This window comes from Cydia splendana, chromosome Z, assembly GCF_910591565.1.
Source record: "Cydia splendana chromosome Z, ilCydSple1.2, whole genome shotgun sequence".
In the NCBI taxonomy this organism is placed as follows: domain Eukaryota; kingdom Metazoa; phylum Arthropoda; class Insecta; order Lepidoptera; family Tortricidae; genus Cydia; species Cydia splendana.
In genome coordinates, this window is record NC_085987.1 from 6,270,404 (window position 1) to 6,282,845 (window position 12,442).

Sequence of the window (12,442 nt, forward strand, 5' to 3'; positions counted from 1 at the left end):
TATTAACTTAACTAATTTCGTTGTGGATATATGACAGTTTGATTTGGACCTAAAATTAATAATTGTCATTGATCTGACGTTTATGTAGCTGTCAAGTTGATGGGTTTTTGGGCGGTATGGTTGGTGAGAGAGGAATTGTCTGATTATTGATATTGACTAGTGTTATATGTTTGACTAATCAAAGCATAGATGGCATTACTAGACACTCATGAAAAATAATATTGATGAATTCGCCACATTGTTTCACTTAAATAACCCAATTCTTAATATTTATAAATTTGAAACTTAATCGTACAAAATTATCACTTTATAACACCTAAAATTGGAAAACAATTTAAGGCAATTTTTACCAGTCGGCTACTTGAATCAGCTTGAATTGATGGAACCTTTTTTGTAAGTTAAATGACTAAATAACGAACGTCGTATTCCGGTAGATGGCGCGTGCGCAAGGTGCACACCAGTGCGTGCCAGTGGATGCTAAACAAAGTTGCCATATTGACGAAAAAAAAGAGAAACCTAAAATTTATATACAGGCATGGATTCCGATTAAAAATAAATATTGCTAAAAAAACTACATTTTTATACTTCAAACTTCTTTTTTACAGTTCCAAAACATACAACATACAATAAATGACTTGACACCGTTCATCTACGCTTGAAAATCACAACGGCGACAATTAATTTTATGTGGATGGAAGTGTTTAAATTTCTCAGCTTATGTTGCCTACATTACAAATTTCAAATCTGGAAAGTCTATTTGAACATTTCATTAGGTACTAGAGCCTGTGTGGAAGGAGAAGAGTCGTAGGGTTTTCGCATAGACTCTGCATAATTGAAGAATTTTAGCTATATAAATCAACCATTACAGTATTTTGAACAAATTATTTAGCTCTACTCATTAATTATACAAAACTAGACTAGAACATGAACTAGACTAAAGGAATATTTTTATTTATTATTTGTTTCATTGAAATGGCAACCTGACACTACACTAACTCGAATAATGAGTAGGTACACAATGCAACGACAGGACAGGATGCGACGTTGTCTAGTCAGTGGTTTGGCGGTCATTGCGATTTGGCAACGCCGCGTGGTTCAGAATTTCAGATACACACAAATTTATTATCAAGATTGTGTTCGCATGTTCGCATAACGTTCCGTTTCAAATTCTTATTATGACCACGGTAAAATAAATTAAGTATATCTTAGCTAATATAAATAACAACAACGTATTAATGTATTTCTAATAAAATGTTCTACAAAAAATATACTTAGTTTTTAGGCTGTTGCTAGAATGGACGCATGTATTTAAATTACAAATTATGTTCACTAGGGAGCCAACTGCGTAAATAGAAACTGAGGGGCTACCGCGAAAACCGGTATTCGCAAATTGCGGGGATCTTTCTCTTTATCTCCAATGAAGGCGTAATAAGAGTGACAGAGAAAAATGCCCGCAATTTGCGAACTTCGATTTTCGCGGTTACAGCCCTGAGGGGCTACCGCGAAAACCGAAATTCGCAAATTGCGGGGATCTTACTCTTTTACTCCAATGAAGGCGTAATTAGAGTGACAGAGAAAAATGCCCGCAATTGACGATTTTCGGTATTGGCGGTAGCCCTACTGTACCAAGTACGGGTTGTAATTCTATTAAAACAGTACCCCTACTTCGGGGTGTTGTTATAATGCTGCTTCTTAAAAAACGACTGGAAATTTTAGGCATGTATTTTAAAACTCAAACATTATAGTAGATTTATATTTAAAAAGTATTTTTGGACATTATTTTTTTATTTGATCCATTAACATGTGCAATTAAGAAGCAGAAACATTAATGACATGACAGATATATTTAGGGAGACTAAAAAAATCAATGGCAGCACTAAAAATAAACTGTCAGAGGGCCTACCGCGAACCACGTTCGACGTGTTGCCTCTCTGTCGCTGTAAATTCGTACTTAAGTGTGACAGGGAGGCAACATGACGTACGTGGGTCGCGATAGGCCCTCGGGACCATGGCGTCGACGGCCGCCTACCGCGTAGCGTCTGTTTATGTTTATAACATCATTATGAACTTTTTTAATTTCATGTGTTAAATTTAGTTCGGTTCGGTATTTGATATTATTCGAAATGTAGTTCACAATAGGTACTGAATTCCTGTGGATTCCTGAAGTACCATCAGAATTAAACTAAAGCAGGTCAAATAAACCTGAGGAGAGGGTGTTTGCCAATCAATGATGAATATTGCCTGCAATGGATTAATAATATGCATCAGGTAAGTTTATTAAAGGTTATTTAATGTAAACTACTGAAACATTTTAACATATTCAACGCTCTTCTATACATATAACTTTTTATTTTAACCTCTTGTCAATCCCGAACTAACGACCGTGAACACGGTAAGGTATATAAACTTGAGTGGTGCTTTGACATTATTTACTGTCGAAAATAATGAAGCAAATCACTCATGGCTGGTTTTACTTTAGTGAACGGAATTTATTGGTTATGTAATCTATTGGTTGCTCAGTTATTGGTAATAAAAGTATAATTATTCTGTAACTATAAGTTTTCCAGTTCTTAATTTCAAACCATGTAAGATAATCCTCAGTAACATTTTACTGAATCTATGTAAGTTGTTAATATAATCTAGTTTTACCAACAGAAAGGTCTTAATGTAAGGTTGTTTTAATTTTTTTGAAAAGTAACAATTTTTAGGAAATACAGATGTAGTTCTAAACACTCAAGTTACGGACTTTATTTTGAAAACATAATGATTTTTATGATGAATGCTTGCTTTCCTTGCAAAAATGTAGTAAAAATTAGGGACCATTACCGGTATCCGGTATAACTAATAATAAAATATCACATAGCATTCACTGTATTTTATTTTTATTTTAGAATAGTATTTAGGTAAGGATACTGATTGATAAGATAGCTAAATTAAATGCAAAAATATAGTGAATAGAATCAGGAATCAAAAATATACATAAACAACCGTGATACCGAAATTGAATACCCGTTCATTTGTATGAAAAATATACTGGTATTCGGTCCCTGGTCAGAATAAAATATTTTTGTATGCAACAAAAATAAACAAACAAATTTTTTTTGATTTCAGGTGCTCCCATTCTAGCTCCTATCACCCGAAAAGCGAACAATTGGAAATATTTTTTAAATTTAGAAGGGGACACATGTCGTTAAACATCGTACGCCTGCTAACCAATGGATAGAGTTACTACTGGTCAATGTACTATATCTGACTGAGCTGGAACGAGGCCAAGATGGATGCTCAAGACAGAAAAGCGTGGAAGGATGTTGTGGAGGCCCTACACACCTCCGGGTTGCCGTTGAACAATCAACAACAACAATGTATTATATCTGAAAAAATTAAGTGACAAAATATAATTTATATGGAATAAGAGGAGAAACATGAAATTGTCAATTCCTGCTTCAATGGATGCAGATCGATGCAATGAACAATTTTTAATTAGTTATTAATACCCATTAATAAATTTTATCCTTATTTCAATCCATGCTTTATTTTTGTCTACCCACCTTCATTATATTTGCTGAATTGCCACAACTGTGTTCTGTGTTCAGTGATAGTTGACAACAGGATCCTATTTGCTGTAACTATAATTTGTAATATGTGGCTTTCCAGCACAAAAGGGTCCTTATGGTTAAAGTACAATAAGGTCCTTTCCATCTGAAATTCCATATGAAATTCTGATAAAAAGGTCCTTATTGTACAAATGTACATGAACCATAAGGACCCTTCTCTGATGGAAAGCCTCATTTATACTCTGGTACACCAACATTGTCAATAGAAAAAGGCAGCAAATTTAAAAAATGTATGCGTTTATTTACTGACAAGGGGGTTGTGTTTGTAGTTTAAAAAGTATTCTTTGTAATTTAAAATTTTAATTTCTTGTAAGTGTGTTGGCGTAGGCTGTAAAAATATGAAATAAACAGAATAAGCCTAAATAAAGTTTTACATGAAAAGCCATAGCGTTACGAGTATGTATTCTAGTTTCTGACGTTAGCACCAAGAGGGGAGTTTAAATTTTAAGTCAACGCATTCAAAACATAAGTTTGGTTGTGTCAAATATTTCATACAAAACCCAACTAAAGTAAGGGAGTTTTTTTCGAAACTAAAGTGAAGGAAAATGAGGTTGGTGTCCAGGGGACAACTGCAATTTTAAGTTTGTATCTCAACATATCTCAATGATAGATAAATATCTAGATTCTATTTGTAATAAGTATTATTCGTTGCATCACTAAGAAAAATCTATAAATCAGGAACAACTAATATTAACTATTTGAGAGAAACATATTACATACCTATCGGTAAGTATATCCTAGGTCCAAGGACTTCTTGTTTTAATATGATATATGAGCACAAATTAACATAAGATTATTATTGCTTTCATTTCGGTAAAACATACTTTTGAGTATTATCGTAGGTATGTCTTTTGTATCTCATTGAGATACAAAATGTAATGTATAGTGGCAGATACCATGGTATCTCCCACTATACATTACACTGTAGAACAAACGCTCTCACATTATAAATACATGGCGTTAAATACAATTTTTTTTATTAATTATGTTTTTTTACATATACTTATAGGATGTTTTTGATTTTTTTATAATTTTTAATATGTAGGGGTCTCTTCAGAGACATTTATGGATGTAACAATGTTTACTTCATGAATTGTATGATACATTAAAAAAAAATTTATATGTAAAAATATATTTATTTTATTTTACATTATACGGATAATGTAAAATAAAATAAAAAAAGTGCCACCGGAGCTGGGTCTCGAACCCGAGTACTCAGAATTGCAAGTCAAATACTCAAACCTCTCGACCAAAACTGAAGTGGCGCAGACGTCAAAATATTAAATCAATTCTTAGATATGGTTACTTGACGGTGTAATTCATTGCTACCTCACTAGATGTCACTATTATTTATTGATAACAACGCGATCTAAAAATAACGCGAAGACATTCGAGGTACCGGCGAAGATAACGCGATTTACGTAAGCCATGTAGCAATGTACTGAGTTACTTTTCTTCGTTACTTCTTTATTCTATGCAGGTAACAGAGGAAAATGTGTGTTCACCTGCTTAAATGATTATTTTGATATATTATATTCTTGAATAATAAAATTAAGTCTTCCATTACAACTTATTTGCGCCACTGCCTGCATCTGAAAACATTTAATAATTAAAACAGACACACATACATTTTCTTATATTTTAGGTTAAAATCTTAAATAATAGGGAATATTACGCAAAACTTTGCGTAGGTAGCGCCACTACCACTATCTGTCACAATCTGGGGGTCTACCGCGAAACAAGAAAATCGACATTCCGTTCTCTAACCTCTCTATCACTCTTGCATATTCGAGCGATAAAGAGGCAGACAACCAAATCTCGATCCTCGCGCCCACCGGTAGGCCCTTGTTAACAAACCGCCTTGTTGCATCAGTGTCATAATTTATAGTCTGTGAGAACTTGTCAAAAAACAGTTTAAGGCAGAGTATGTATAAGTTAGTCTATGAATTTTCTAGAGTCGGTAGTGCTGCACTCTGGCGGCAGAACATTGCAGTAATATCCCCTATTACTAGATTCCAAAAATACATAATATAATGTCCATTCCATTAATATACAGATGATAGATAATTTTCCACTAAAAATATTCGGATAAATAATTATAGTCATGTTGTATGCAAGTTACCAGGAAATTCACTCATTTTATTTTATTTACTATTTACATTGATAAAAAATTAGGCTGCAGTCGATATCGATACTTCCTATCGATACTTGTAGTACATCCCTAGTTCACAATGAAAGTGGATATGAAATATCAAATTTTCGATGTGTTTATAGCCTGCTACACCAAAATAAGGCTAAAAGTATCTAAAGCAATACTTACCGGTCTTCATCTAATGGATATTTCGCCATAAACTTCCTTTTTTTACGATTTTCGCGAGTGTATCAATTTCCACATATTTCGCACTGAAACAACTTAGTTTTCGGTGGCATTTAAACAAAATCTATAGACTCACTGTATGTTCTTATCACGTTTGACTGTTTTGGAAAATAACGAAGGCTTTTAAAAAAGAAATTGCAAGAAATACGAAAGTAAAACCTACGAACCGCCATGACAAGCAACAAAGCAATGTGGCTGACAGTTGACATGACAGATGAATAGCACTGACGTTTTATTTTGTTTTTTTGGCTATGGCTAGGTCACTATAGTCCATACAAAACCTTTTTTTGTTCCTAGTTGCGTCAGCCTGTAGTGTCGCTGCAAACAGCTTACGTATGGCAATAATGTGCGTACGTCATGTATAGTCGGGGTAGTGGGCATTGGCTTCATGTTGATACTCGTATAATGTCAGAAACATTGCTTACAGTAAATTCGGTTCATTCAATTTACCTATTCGTCAAAATGTGATTCTAAATATTCAATATTAATATATTCTTCGTTTTCTGACTCTGACGAAGTCTGATTTTCATCAGATGTTGTGTCGCTTTCAACCACCAACCTCGATTATAAAACGTTCAGTTTCCAATTCGATTATAGGATTTTTATCGTCGATCTACATAAACCTTAAATGAAATATTAAAGTTTAAACCAAACAACTAACCAGTTCAATAAAACCGCACTATAAAATGTCAATACCGGTCATGTCATCCAGGCGGTTTTGTATTTGGTTGGTTAACCAATAAATGTACTATCTATCCGAAAATTTACGAATTCAAAAAAAAATTAAAAAAAAAAAACAGTGAAGTACACATGGTCTAATAAAACATGGTCTTCCATTCCCAGAGTGACACGGGCCTACGTCACAATAACATTGCCACTTTATTTCGGCTACAAATATAATGACCACCAAAAAATACTTTGGTACCCTAAATAAAAAAATCATGCTTACCAAAAAAAATTACTGAACACCAAAAAAATAAGGCCTTAAAATACAAAAGTACCACCACTTTAATTACGACTGCACTTCAAATTGTATTCAAATACCAAATATATTGAATGATCACCAAAAATCATTAATGATCACCAAATCTTGAAGACCAAATTAATGCGATATTTTCACCTAAATAAACCACTATGATTACCAAAAAATGTATACATATTACCAAATAAAGTAAACTGATGCCAAAATGACTAGCCCCTCCCGCTCAACCCCCCGTAGCCCGCACCGCATACCTACCTAACCTAATCTACTTTTCTAGTAGCATTTAGTTATGCTACTAGAAAAGTAAGTTAAACTGCTATCAGTTACGTGGGTTAGGTTAGGTTAGCACTGCGACCCTTACAGAAACGAAATGGTACTAGAAAAGTAGGTTAGGTTAAGTTTCAACTGCTACCCATACAGATACGAAACGCTACTAGAAAAGTGAGTTAGGTTAGGTTTGAACTGCGACCCTTACAGAAAAGAAATGCTACTAGAAAAGTGGGTTAGGTTAGGTTTGAACTGCGACCCATACAGAAACGAAATGCTACTAGAAAAGTGGGTTAGGTTAGGTTTGAACTGCGACCCTTGCAGAAAAGAAATGCTACTAGAAAAGTGGGTTAGGTTAGGTTTGAACTGCGACCCTTACAGAAACAAAATGCTACTAGAAAAGTGGGTTAGGTTAGGTTAGAACTGCGACTGTTATAGAAATAAAATGCTACTAGAAAAAGATGACGAAGTGGATTAATTAATTTAATAGGATAACGATATATTAAATGTTTGCACATTTTTAATTAAAATGTGGTTACAATTTTTGTGATCATTTACTATTTTTGCGTTTACAATAATTATTTTGGAGCCATTTGCTTTAATAGGATAGCAAGAATTAAAAATTTGGTTATCATTTTACATTAAAATGGAGTTCTAATTTTGGTGGTCATTTACTATTTTTGGGTTTACAATGATTATTTTGGTGTCATTTTCTTTAATAGGATAGCAAGATGTAAACATTTGGTTATCATTTCACATTAAAATGGGGTTTGAAATTTGGTAATCATTGACTATTTTTGGGTTAATAATGATTAGTTTGGTGTCATTTCCTTTAAAAGGATAGTAAAATGTAATAAAATTGGTAATCATTTCACATTAAAATGGTGTTATAATTTTGGTGATCATTCATGATTTTAGGGTGGTAAAATAGATTTTTTTGGTATTAAATTTTACTAAATCTGGTGATCAGTTAAATAGCAGCCCTTTATTTCAACATAACATGTTACATGGGTACATTATACCTATGGTTAATAAGTTAAAATATTTCTTTATAATCTTAAGGGCCCAACGTTTTCTGTTCTCTTTCACGGCGCAGCAACTAGTATCATTTCTCTCTCCTCGCTCTTTTAAAAATGCCGTTTGTCAAAAAAGGACAACCATACTGTTGACAAGATGGACTTCAAATCAAGTGTTGCCTTTTTTGATGCGCCCAGGCTGTGTATGTGTGGGTAAAAGCGTATATGTGTGCTCTTTTAGGGATGTGAAAAGTCGATTTTAATCATATTATATAGCGATAAACGCTACACAGCGGAACGAAATAGCGATTAATTGAAGCTTCAATATCTTCGTTAAACATAAACATAATTGAAATGCTAATGGATAATTAATATATTATAATGTAATAAAATAATTCAATTATTGCGGAACACATATTTTAGTAGGTATTTATGTATTTTAATGAAATATCTGAACTTTCCCTTGGTTTCCTGCTGGGGCGTGACGATAAAATTGTGATCTGATAACCACAATAAAGAATAAAAGCGTTTTTGTTAATTTTAGGTATCGTTAAACCTTTGAAGTAAAATTAAAATTGCAAGAAATGTCGATAGTTTATCGATATGACTTTATCGACATGGCTACAGCAAGGTGGGCCTCATTGTTAATCGTACACTAAACAAAAGTGGCAACAGTGACAGCTCGCTGAGACGGGATCTCTATATATTAAATCTATGATGTCAACAACCAACTTCAAAACATTGTTTATTGGAATCAGCGAAATGCTATACATGGAAGTATTCTGTCCGCTCAATTATGACTCAACGCAAACTACCCCGCGATAGGCGGTACTTACAAACTGCTCGATTGGCAATCTCAGTACCACCGAGATGACAGTCAGTGACAAATGGCTAAATTGATTTATAAAAACAACGTTTTTTTGTTATTAAAAATATATTCATGTGTCGTGAAGTGGTGCAGAAGTTATTTTAGTTCATATCAAGGACAGTGGAATCACTTTTCACTTGTAGTAAACAGATAACTTCAGTAGAATTTGGAAAAAACATGACGATTTGTTTTCAATACTACCGTGCTAAGCTAAAACGTAACAACTGCATACGACTTTCATAACAACATACGACTTTTTAAATTGCGAGGATAATAGGGATGGTGTTATGCTAAATGAAGTAGACTATTTTATTAACTTGTGTTTGGTTTAGGTATTTTCTATATAATTATAAATGTAGTAATAAATTCCTTCTTACAGATTTGTATTTTCCTTTTTTATTTCATGAGATGTAGCTATAAAAAAACTACCTAGTTATTTCAAATTAATAATCAAATTTGGTATTGTCATTTTACATTACTTTCCATTCAGATTCCCACAAGATGCTATTCGCAGAGAACTATGGAAAAAAGCTGTCCAATTAGAGAGACATGAAATTGAGTGGATGCCTGGCAAGATATCTAGAATATGTTCTATTCATGAGATATAACCCGTGAGATAATCATACCCGGTCTCCTATATGTAGATACATTTTTCCTATCATGCTTTCACTGAATTAGTTTAACAAATACACACATTATCTAAAAATGTTGATCATTTGAATCCACCCTCTACTGTCACATATATGTAGGTTCTCTCTCAAGCCATTTCCGTCAGTAGAAAAGAGCGGCAAACATATTAACTCACATTATAGACGGGTCTAACGCGAATTATATTCAATTACCTTGATTTACCGACGTAAATCAGTTTCGTTTCGTATAATGTGAGTTAATATGTGTTCAAAACGCGAAAGTTTAAAATATTATAAGAGCGGCAAATGGCAAATTTAGAAAATGTAAGCGCGCGAACGGCTGTGGTCCTATACAAAATTTTAATTTTGCACCTTTTTCTACTGCCAAACTTGCTTGACTGGCTATATACATATAAAATATTCTGAACTGAAAGTGGGGATTTATTGTGACTCCGCCTGTTCAAATATTTTTGACCCGATTCGTGTACCCATGTAAATTTTGCAGACTGTATAGCCAGTCCGATTTCTAAGATCAAGTTCGCCATACATTTACTATGGCGTACTTGATCTTAGAAAAACGGACAGACTATACCTGAACGTGACTTCGCACTGCCATGCAGATTGATAATAAAATATACAAAATACTTATTATAGCGGAATACATTTATACAACAATGATATATTTACTTATGTTGAGTTAGTCTGTCATGTCATAACAACATTTTAACTAGTTATCTTTTAATCTGCATTAAATTATTATACGTGAATTATTTGACTGGTTCTTCACTGTATGGCATAAACCTATCCCTGTCCAAGTCATATTCTAATCAAATATGACCCGCGAACTCTCAGCGGCCAGTACGTACAGCAAGAAGGTTATTAGCGGATTAATGTCGCTGATTGGTAGTTATTGACATTATATGCATTTCATCTACACTTAGCTATGTACCATTAGTGTAATAAAGATGACTCTTATTTTGTTTACCAGCTTTGATTACAGGCTCTGTAAACGCGTCGTCTTACTTGAATGTAGGCGTAATTGTGTATGTGTGCTAATTTGGCCCGAGAATTTGAACGGTAATGTTCCTAAAGGCGGTATCCATGGTTATACAGGGTGCAATCTTTTACGTGATACAAAAATAGTGTATCTAGTTCCGCTCATGCTGGAGAATATAATGCATTTATTCAATTGTTTAAATTAGTCTTATTTAAAACTTCATATTTTTCTAACAAATAATTTAATCACAAACTCAAAGTATGGACACCCTACATTCTATGACAATGACACTTCACGAGTTTTATCAATTATCTTATCACTGTTATTGATGATTGATAAGTTCCGTACCTAATTACCGATTCGAAGAAAGCCTTATCAATTTGAATAATTTTCTCTTAAGAAATCTTGGAGGGACTAGCGTTACCCAGTTTCCGCTGGGGACAGCGACATCTAGCGTTTAACAAACAAATCTGTCACCTAAATGGATTCACGTAGAGAAAGACATTTTTTTACGTAAATCAGTTTTTCAGCGTCAAAATTTCACATCATGGGACCATCGGTCGTTCTCGATTACACACAAAAGTTACCGATAATGCCTGATTGCATTACACGGCCAAGTTATCAACATTTGCGAGTGGCTCTACATTACCGTGTTGTGATTGTACTTCTACATAAAGACTGTTAATAATAAACGAAGTAAGTAGACAAAATTTATTTACCAAATGAAAACTAGTTTACTTCAAACGTATTTTAATAACTGTTCAAAATGTCCACCACCTTCCTGCTGGCATAACTCCGCACGCCGTCTTAAATTGTCTCTAAGTTTGCGAAGTACATACTCCTTGGCTCTCACAACATCAAACGCCTGTATAATTTTTTGGCGAAGCTCTGCGACAGTATGCGATTCTCGCTCGTAAACTTGCCTTTTAATCTCACCCCATAAAAAGAAGTCTAGTGGGGTGAGATCAGGGCTACGAGGTGGCCAAGCGATGGGGCCCTTGCGTCCAATCCATCGGTCGGGGAACTCCTGATTTAAGTAGTTTCGAACCCGTAGTGAAAAGTGTGCAGGAGCTCCGTCTTGCTGAAAGTGTAAGTTTTCTAGATTTTCATCAGGAACTCCCATCAATAATCTTGGTAAAACGTTTCTTAGCAGATCCTCGTATTTAGTTGTGGGTTCACAATCAAACCACTGTGTATGGTTCATAAACTGTATTTAAATTAATATCTTTACAACTTCTGAGATATAACTAATAAGATAAACGTAAATAATTTGCATTGAACAAAAGTGAATTTTCTAACAGTTAAAACTGACATGTCGACATTAAGTATAATATTCTATGGCAAAGAAACGGCCAGTGCGGGTTGGAACCTCTGTGGTTCCTACAATACTCCCCCCCTAGACCGTGGCTACGGTCGATAATATTCTTGCAGGTGAGCAGGAAATCGAACATGCCGTCCACTCCGTGTCCTTTGCGCTAGGTCCTGGCCTGATGACGTTTGATCATCTGCACCATGATTTGAATCAGAGCTATCTGAAGCTGTTTCGTCGCCTGTACGCGCAGGTGATGAGAAAGGTGCGCAATCATCTCTAGCTAAATACGCTGGTTTCAATCGGTCGATTGTAACCTTAATTGTTTTTCCGTTAACTTCAATATCGAAGGTTTTAACTCCGTGGCGCAATACCTTGAACGG